This window comes from Aethalodelphis obliquidens, unplaced genomic scaffold, assembly GCF_003676395.1.
Source record: "Aethalodelphis obliquidens isolate GAN/ISIS:26980383/991018 unplaced genomic scaffold, ASM367639v1 scaffold9, whole genome shotgun sequence".
Classification (NCBI taxonomy): Eukaryota; Metazoa; Chordata; class Mammalia; order Artiodactyla; family Delphinidae; genus Aethalodelphis; species Aethalodelphis obliquidens.
The window spans coordinates 36,388,791-36,398,820 of NW_020837953.1; the positions used below are offsets into that span (position 1 = coordinate 36,388,791).

The 10,030-nt window shown below is 48.3% G+C and overlaps 1 long non-coding RNA gene across 1 annotated transcript in view; it reads right to left on the reverse strand.

The window, feature by feature from the left end:
* Nucleotides 1–5,835: 5,835 nt before the first annotated feature.
* The window catches only part of LOC113622095 (uncharacterized), a 4,491-nt gene continuing 296 nt past the window's right edge, over nt 5,836–10,030 (reverse strand). Inside the window, exons 2-3 of the long non-coding RNA XR_003433405.1 lie at nt 6,859–6,954; nt 5,836–5,885 (exon numbers count right to left, since the gene is read on the reverse strand). This is a non-coding gene — a long non-coding RNA (uncharacterized LOC113622095). The remainder of the gene's footprint in view (nt 5,886–6,858; nt 6,955–10,030) is intronic.

Below are 10,030 nucleotides of genomic sequence, written 5' to 3' on the forward strand. Positions count from 1 at the left end.
TACTCACTTATTTAACTGACTGCTTACTCTGTGCCAGGCATTCAGGCTAAATCCTGGGGACATTTTGGTAGATAAAAGACATGTTGCCACCTCATACACTGCTGGTGGGAATGTAAAATGATATGGCCACTTTGGAAAAGAGTTTGACAGTCTCTGAGGAAGTTGAACATACACTGACCATAAAACCCAGCAATTCCATTCATAGGTATCCAGGTATTTACTCCAGCAAAATGAAAATGTGTGTCCACACGAAGACTTGTAGGCAAATGTTCATATCAGCATTATTCTATAGAGAAAACCAGAAGCAATCCAAAATTGAAAAGGCGAATGGATAAACAAAATGTAGCACAACCATGTTAGGGAATACTACTCAGCAATAAAAAGAAACAAACTTCCAATACTCGCAATACGGATGAAGCTCAGACTTCATGGTCAGTGAAAGAAGCCAGACGCAGAAGGTCTCATATTATACTGATTCCATTTATGGGACATTCCCAGAAAAGGCAAAACTGGAGAGACAGAAAGCAGATGGGTGATTGCCTGGCGATGAGGGTAAAAGCAGGGATTAACTGCAAACAGGTCTGAGGGATCTTCTGGGGGTGATGAAAGTTCTAAAACTGGATTGTGGTGATGGTCATGCAATTCTGCGAATTTACTAAGAATCATGGAATTATACACTTAAAATGGGTGAGTTTTCTGGCATGTCTTGTAAAGAGACATGACAAAACAAAAAAGACACAGGCTCTACATTTATGGGTTTTATCATCTAATTAGGGAGAGAGTAACCAAGCACCTAAGTATAGAATAATAAAGTCTGTCAAAGAGAAGGAAGGAAATACAGTGGGTGCAGTGACAGAGAATAAAAAGGGGAAGCTCCTTGGAGAGGCGGCCAGGGAAGGCCTATCTGAAGGGGTGTCATTTGGATAGAGACCTACAAGGAGGACAGATGGGAAGGGCACTCCAGGAGAGGGAACGGCATGGTCAAAGTCAGGGTTGGAAGCCCATGAGCTATACTTTTATGCATATTTTGTAGTGCTTCAAAGAGGTGCCCCGACCTACTAACCACATGGCGCATGAGCGATGGGGCAGGTGTTTAAAAGAAGGTCTGCCTGTGCCTTAAGTTGGCATCAGTTTTCCTGCCTCTTTGTTCCTGCAGCCGATGCGACTGCCCCAGTTACACAAAGGCTGCCCAGCATGTCCACACTGGCCTGCCGCTGCCCAGGGCTTGGGACACAGTGGGTAGTGGAGGTGCCTGGCCACATGCTAGGCAAGGAGACGGCCAAGGTATGTGTGACCTGATGCTGCCCCAGCACCTGCTTCCCAAACTGTAAGTCACGGGGCAGGGATGACTGCAGGGTCCCCCTTGACAGACTCCACCCGGGCTCAGGCAGTCCAGAGGGCCAGGGGAGCTATAGGCCTCAAGTGGACCTGCCTGCCTGCACCTCCTCTCCATATCTAGACCTAATGCCCCTGAGGGCCGACCTGGATTCAAACTGCCACAGCGGCACTTCTGAGCTGTGTGACCTTGGACTTCACTGAGCCTTGCTCTCCTCCTTTGCAGGATGAGGACGTTGGGGTGTGGGAAAGAGCAGATCTAGGATTAGAACCCACATTCGCTTGGTTCTGAAGCCCTGGTTTCTCCGCCATGCCAGATGGAATGGCTTCTTGCAATGGGCCTCACTGAGGGGCTATTTGGATGTTCTCAGCCCTGACCGTGCAATCAGATCACCGGGGCGTTTGATGGACTTTGGGATCCACCCTCAGGGATCAGGTTTAATTGACCTGAGGTGGGGCCCAGGTGCCAGTACATTTTAAAAGCTCTCCAGATAATTCAAATAAATAGGCTGCCAGGGTTGAGAATCGCTGATCCAACCCCTTCATTTTCTTTCCTTTTTTAAACCCCTTCATTTTAGAGATGGGGTGACTGATGCCCAGAGATTCTGAGTGGCTGGCCCCATCCCCAAGGTCCTCCAGCCATTTGAAGCTGAGCTGGAGTCTTTTGAATTCTCCCCTATGTGTGAAAGAACTATAGTGAGGACATACAAAGCCTCAGTCCAGAGCGGGACCTTTGTAATCAGATAGAGGTGGGTTCATTTCCAAGTTGTCACTTACCTACACACTGTGTGACCTGGGGCAAGTCACTTCACCTCTCTGACCCTCAGGAACTTCATCTGTGAAAATAGGGGTTACGTGAAGTCTAAAGCACATAGTGTATGCAGAGAGGAGGTGCTCGTTAATCAGGCGGCATCCCCTAGAAGAGACCGTCAGTACAGTTCGATAGACATTTATTGAGCACCAGCTATAGGCTGGTGCCTGTTTCTGGGGCTACAGAGCTGGGATCAGACAGGGGAGACCGACAGAGGGAACACAGGAAACAGACTGGGCTACACAGAGTGGAGGGGCGATGTTAGCAGTAACATAGGCTGTGGGAGCACAGGCGTGGGAGCCCTAATCACACTTGAGATGGGGCAGGGGTGTAGGGTATGGGGATGGTTCCATCAAAGGCCTCTTTCCTAGTACCCTGGGTTTGGGGAAGTGAATGTTCGTTGAAATAACTACTTTATGTTAAGTCTTTTGCTTTTGTCTACTCACCTAATCTTCAAAACACCCCTTCAGGATAGGTAACATTACTTGCATTTTAGAGATGAGGTTCAGAGAAGTACGGAACCTTGGCCAAGGTCCCTCAGCTGAGGTCAGAATCCACTCAAGGAGTCTGACTCCAGAGTGGAAGCTCATCCCATGGTCCCCAGCCCTAGTCACGTGGGGTTTTTGGGGGGGTCTTAGTCCACCATCCTTGGTTCTGACTGGCTGGGCAGCCCCTGGGGAGTTGTCCCCTGAGTCAGTGGGGCTGAGCAGCTGGTCTGCTTCAAGGGCACCTGGCTCGATGCTTTTCTCCTACCTACACCTGCTCCCCCAGACCAAAGTCAAAAACACCCAGGAGTGGGAAACAGCAGCTCCCTGGGAAACCTCCTGAGAACACAAATATTCAGCCCTTAGGATAAAAGACACCTCCCTGAGTGGCAAGCCCTGGCCTGGCTCTACCACTCCCAGCCCCAGCTCACCACTGTCCTCACTTCTCTAAGCACTCCAGCCACTGGAGCCTTCTTCCTGTCCTCCAGCACCCTTCCCACTTCCGGGTCTTTGCACAGGTTGCTCCCACTGCCTGAGCCCTCTTCCCTTCTCTCTGGGTGTGTGACTCCATCCTTCACACTCAGCTACTCCCTCTCTAGTGCCCCTGACCTCCCCACCACGTGGAATATCTCCAGCACCAAGCACCTATTCCCCATGTGACCAAAGATATTTGCTAAGGGACTTCCCTGGTGGCGCAGTGGTTAAGAATCTGCCTGCCAGTGCAGGGGACATGGGTTTGAGCCCTGGCCTGGGAAGATCCCACATGCCGCAGAGCAAGTAAGCCTGTGCGCCACAACTACTGAGCCTGTGCTCCAGAGCCCGTGAGCCACAGCTACTGAGCCCGCGTGCCACAATTACTGAAGCCCGTGCACCTAGAGCCCATGCTCCGCAACAAGAGAAGCCACAACAATGAGAAGCCCACACACCGCAACGAAGAGTAGTCCCCGCTTGCCATAACTAGAGAAAGCCCGTGTGCAGCAACAAAGACCCAACAGAGCCAAAAATAAATAAATAAATTAATTAATTAAAAAAAAAAAGATATTTGCTAAGATGGTCTTGACATCCTCTCCCTCCTGCCTGATCCACCTTCCCCCACCTTGGCCCAGTCCAGTCCTATGCCCTATCCTATTTCTCTAGGACCCGACTCTCTCCAGTTGTCAACCAACAAATTCACATTACAGAATGTTTTTGTTTATGATCAAAATCTCCTCCATTTACAAAAATTCAGTGGAGCAGCTGCTCGGTGGTAAAGCAAACATTATAAAACATGGATTTAAAAGAGATTGAGGGCTTCCCTGGTGGCACAGTGGTTGAGAGTCCGCCTGCTGATGCAGGGGACACGGGTTCGTGCCCCAGTCCGGGAAGATCCCACATGCCGCAGAGTGGCTGGGCCCGTGAGCCATGGCCGCTGAGCCTGCGCATCCAGAGCCTGTGCTCTGCAACGGGAGAGGCCGCAACAGCGAGAGGCCTGCGTACCGCAAAAATAAATAAATAAATAAATAAATAAATAAATAAATAAATAAAAGAGAGATTGAAAGCTACTAGAAAGAGATAGGGAGAAATCTATCAGGCTTCTGTACCAAATTAGTAACTGAGGTTCAATATATAACTTACCTAAGAGCTTCCTAGCAGCCAAAGCAAAAGGGGAAATATACTGGGTTAGAGTAGTCTGGCTCTGGGGTGACTTGGTCTCTTGAAAAAACACATCCTTACTCCCCCCACTGAGAGGGGCTGTATATAGAAGAGCTGCTATTGGCAGGGAAGGCCTTTGAGCCTATGTCACTCAAATGCTCTTTCAAAGCTCAGCCTGCACTGTTCTTACCTCCTTGGTCCCTGCTCTAGCCTCTCCCATCTTTTCCCATCCAGCAATCTCTGCCCTTTCTCTCCTAGCTTGTTTGTTTCCCCTCCCTCCTCCTGTTACTTGGAGGGAGTGGTTTTCCATTCTCTCTGCACTCCTGTCCCTGCTGGCAGTCTCCGTGCTTGTCCCAGCTAATTCTCAAGCATTTCATCTGCTTCACCGCTCCAGCCTGGCCTACTTTCCCTGGCTCTGGGCTCCGCAAAAGTAGTGGGTTTTCCATCAGCAGAGGTGTTCAGACTTGGGCCATGTGACCTCTGTGGGGGAAGCAGCAGAGGAGATTTATAAATGGAAAGAGGGACTAGAATAGATGACTTTTCACATCTCTTTCAGGTCCAGCCCACAGGGTCTGTGACTCTGTGCCTGGGTGACCGAGATGTAGCCCAGATCCCCACCCCAGCTCCAGCTCCTGTATGGTCCTTCAGAGAAAACACAGTTGAGTTCAAATCCCATGACACAACTTAAAAGCTGCCTTACTCTAGATTAGTGATCATGTCCCACTCAGCTTCAGGTTCTTAACATAGAAAACAGGGGTAATACTGACCGCAGGGAATTGTGGGGTCAACGACAGCGCATGCCTAACTTTTATTTATGTATATTCCTGCCCAATCACAAGCAGAAAGGGGTTTGAAGCTCCTTAACAAATAAACACACAAATAACAACGACAACAAAAACTGAGCAACTACATACCAGACGATTAAAATAATGGAAAAACTATCTCATCCCAGCTCCCCCACTTGCTGGCTGTGTGACCTTGGGCAAGTTGTTTCACCTCTCTGAGCCTCAGCTTCCGCATTTGTAAAATGAGATAATAGTAGTACCTGCCCCCATTGGGATATTATAGAATTAAATAAAGTAATATGGAAGAATATTTAGCACAATGCCTGGCATATAGTAAATAGTCAATACATTTTAGCAATTATTAATATTATGTAATCTCACTTTTTTGTTTATAAAAAAGTAACCGGGGTACAGCTGAGCCACTTTGAGGACAGCCTCAAATCACTATTGAATTAGAAAGAAACACCAGTTCCTCCCCTCCCCCCACAACAACAAAAAAATTGAAAGGCAATTTAAAGGGCTTTTTTTTTTTTTTTTTAATTTTTTTTTGTCTGCGTTGGGTCTTTGATGCTGTGCGCAGGCTTTCTCTAGTTGCGGCAAGCGGGGGCTACTTTTCATTGTGGTGCGTGGGCTTCTCGTTGCGGTGGCTTCTCTTGTTGCGGAGCACGGACTCTAGGAGAGCAGGCTTCAGTAGTTGTGGCACACGGGCTCAGTAGTTGTGGCGCATGGGCTCAGTAGTTGTGGCACACTGGCTTAGTTGCTCCATGGCATGTGGGGGTCTTCCCAGCCCAGGGCTCGAACCCGTGTTCCCTTCATTGGCAGGTGGATTCTTAACCACTGCGCCATCAGGGAAGTCCAAAAGGCAATTTAAATATTTATTCAATTCTTTTGAAAATGTTAAAGGTGATTTTATTCATAATCTCAAAAAAACTTCTTAACATTCCTTTTCCTCTTTCTGTTTCTTTTTCTTGTCTTCCCTCCCACCCTCTGCAGACAGCCTCCAAATCTGTATCCTGAGTCCTTCAAATGCTCTCTCAAAGCTCAGGCTGCACTGCTCTTACCTCCTTGCCCCCTGCTTCAGCCTCTCCCATCTTTTCCCACCCAGCAACCTCTGCCCTTTCCCTCTTAGCTTGTTTCCTTCCCTTCCCTCCTCCTGTTACTCAGATCCACAGAATAAAACCAGGCTGAAGCTACCTGAACTACAGAGTTTTCTTCCTCAAAGGCAGGCAGGAAAGGAGGCTATGAACAGGTGAATAATGTAATGTTCTTCCTCTCACAAAACAGACATACATCTGTTAATACAGCTAAATGCAGAATCTCATCAAGGAGTTAACAGTGGTTGATGTTTGAGGAGTAAGATTATGGGGGACTTTTTCCCTATTGTATTCATTTCCATATTGTTTACACTATTTTACAGTGAGCACATATTAATTGCACTTGAAATCAGGGAAAATAGCAGAAAGAGTAAAGCAAAAGCAGGGATAATGTGAGTATCCAAAATATATTCCACTGGTCCTGTATTTAAATCATGCAAAGTGCCAACTATGGGGCCCAGCACACACTTGATAAATAGCAGCTATTGTTAGTCAAGACCTAATGGACCTCCAGCCCCTCATGGAAACTCAAACTGCCCAATTGAATCAGAGTAGCTGGTGGCCCAAGGAGAAAGGGATCAGGCTGCGACATGCCGGTCCCCAGCCCCACCCCAGGCAAACTCTCTGCAGGGTTGCAGAAATAGTCTGATTGGGTCTGACAAGTTCTGCTTGCTCCTCCCGGACCAGCCTCCTAACGGGCTCTTTCTGATGCTTACCTGATTATATCCTCCTAGGCTGGCGGGTGGATGTGTGTGATGGGGGAGTCTGTTCCTGGAGAGTCTGGTGATGCCCCCAGGAGCTCTAGACTATAGCTTCAGTTCAGTTATGGAAGACAAAACAAAATAAAAAATTAAATAGTTCTCATAATGAGTCTCATCCTGTCTGCAGGCCATGGGCTGTCCAATTTGTCCAGACTCTCTCTGACTTGGTACATGGCATCAGCAACCCCCCACTCCCCCCAAAAATCAGTCAACCACTAAGGATTCTTTGGGTACCTACTGTATGCTAGACATTACTGAATGTCTACTCTGTACAAGATGATGACAGAGGCAAAGCAGAGGAAGAAGAATACCAATAATAACGGTTGCCATTTATTGAAGGCCTATGAAATGTAAGATTCTCCACAAATTCGGGAGGATTCTTCTTGGACCTTGGTGAGTCCTGAGGCTGGGATGGCTAGAAATCACAACTAGACTCAAATGCCAGGTACCTCTGAGGCCCTCACTCTCCATGGCCTGGCCAGTCAGAACCCTCGGTCACAGTGACTGGCCAAGGAATGGATACATGTCTCAGTAAGAGCCAATGAGACTTGGTTTGAGGAATGTTGTTGGAACTGTTGAGGCAAGAGTCCCTGTTTCTGTTGCAGCTGCTGAGAGACTAGGATGCCTGGTTGGTGCTGCTGGCAGCCACCCTGTGATCATGAGGAGAGAGTCTGCCAGAGGACAAGGCCAGCAGAGAGGGAAACAGTCTTGACAGACCAAGAGAATGACACTGAATCCTGACAATCATCTGAGCTCCTCAATGCAGCCATGACTAAAGCTAGCTCTACCCCTGTACTTTTCAGTTTAAGGGAGTTTTTCTGCCAGTTTGAGCCCAGATGCTCTGACTGCTGTGCCCAGAAACCTGAGTATTTGGAGGAAGCACCATCACCATCCAGTCTATAGGAGCCTGACAAGGGAAACATGTTTCCTTCCACACAACCACCCAGGTTTCTGTCAGAGAGCACAGCAAGTCCACAAATGTCAACAGAAGCAGCATGATGCCAGCAAAGGACCAAATCCTCTTAGACTGGCTGTGCCACCTTGGGGAAGTCACTTTCCCTCTCTGAACATTAATTTTCCTCACCTGTAACATGGGGCTGGGGTGGGAATCATAGCATCTATAGAATAGAATTGTTCCTAGAAGGCTGTTTGGTGGAGGTGAGCTCTGAGGATCCTCAAGGAGCTGGAGGTTAGGGTCAGAGTTAGCAGCAAACCTTCTCACTGTTCTCCCCTGAGCAGCATAAGACCAGGGCCTGTCTCTCCCAGGCAGCCTGGTGGAATGGAAGAGACCGAGCCATAGCACTAGGAGTCCTTCAGTCTAGTCCTGGTTCTGCTGCCAGCCCAGGGAGTGGCTCTGGGCAAGCCCCTCCCCTGCCAATGTGCCCCCTTCAGAGGTGAGAAAGCCACGCCCTTTCTCCTCTTTTCTTCATAGAGTCAGGATCACATCATGTTCACTGTTGTATCCCCAATACTCAGCCTGGTTCCTGCCTCGTTGATAGAGTATTCCAGAATGCCCATCGTGTGAGTGAATAAAATGTGGTCAGGATGCCTGACCTTTCTTTTCTTTTTTTTGGAACATGTTGTTGTAGTATAACATATACAGAAAAAAATGCACAGATCCTAAGGCGTCTTCACAAACTGAACACAGCCCTGTCCCCAGTCCTTCCATCCCAAAACCACCTTACCAGCAGCCGGAAGTCCCCCTGTTGCCCCCTTTCCAGTCATTCCCTCCCCAAAGGCAACACTGGCCAGACTTCTGACAGTATTGAAGTGCTTTGAACTTAATATAAAGGGAGAAACGCTTAACATTTTCCAGTGGTTCATAGCTTACAGAGGGCCCACGTGTACATTAACTCATTAAATCTTCACATCAGTACTGGGGGGTAGGCAGGAATTACAAATCCTATTTTACAGAGGAGGAAACTGAGGCTCAGAGAGGAGAAGCGAATCCCCCAGAATCACACCGCTGGCAAGTGGAAAGCTAGGATAACTGGTTCCATTTTCGTGTCTCCCTGGATTTCAGAATGTCCCTCCAGGCATCAGGAATGGTCACGAATCTGAAACCAGGAATAGTCAGGAATCTGAAACCAGTCCAGGCCTGGGCAGCTGAGGGTATAAGTTACCAGTCCTCCAGGATGGAAAGAGGGTCTGGGCATCCAAGTCCAGAGAAGTTCTGGTCACCTTTTGGGCAGGGCCCACCCCTCCTTTCTAGTCTGTGGCACTCAACAAGCTTTGTGAATGCTGACAAGTGGCCTCCTCCCTGTCTCCCTCCCTCCACACTGGAGAATTCAGAGGGCTGTTGAATGGAAACAGGGAGAGTTATTTCCACAGCTCCCTCCCTGCCCTCCAGGTGGCCACACACACTGCCCAGGAGCAGATGGTCCCTTTGTAACCTTGCACTGTGTGCCCAGACCCCTCCTCTGCATGCTCAGAATCACTCTGGGCCAGCTCCTGACCAGGGTGGCTGGCAGTAGATGCCCTGTCTTCCAGAATCCACCTCTGTCACCCGTGACTGGTAGGCAAGATTCCCCAGGTCTTTCCTTCTGGCCTCATGAACTCCTATACATCCTTCAAAGCCCAAACACCATCTCCTCTGGAATGTCTTTGTCTCTCCTAAACATCCACTTATCATGGTCCCTGCATATTAGTTTCTCTTTCTCAACACAACATAGAGATAATCAAAAAGTCACATAAACAAAACACACATTTTCACCTCACCCACAATCTTTCTCTCTCTCTTTTTTGCAAACTGGGCTACACACACAGTTGTACCAAATAACAGCCTTGCCCCTCTCATGTGCACATGCTACACCACAACACCAGAGGGGTTTGGCCTCCACTTGTTTACAGCAGGGACACAAAGTCTCTTTCTACCACACCAACGTGCATGCAAAACAGGCCCCAAAAGTACAGATCACACATTCATACAAATACACAGACACACACCTCTTTCACTCAGGCAGTTACACAACCACATGTAGAGACAGTTTCTCCTCTGACATACAAACGTAAAGGCATAGAGAAACATCCACCCTTCTCTCTGCTTCCCTTCTACCTTCTCCTTTCAACCCTCTCACTCTTACACACACACACACACACACACACACACACACACACACACACACAC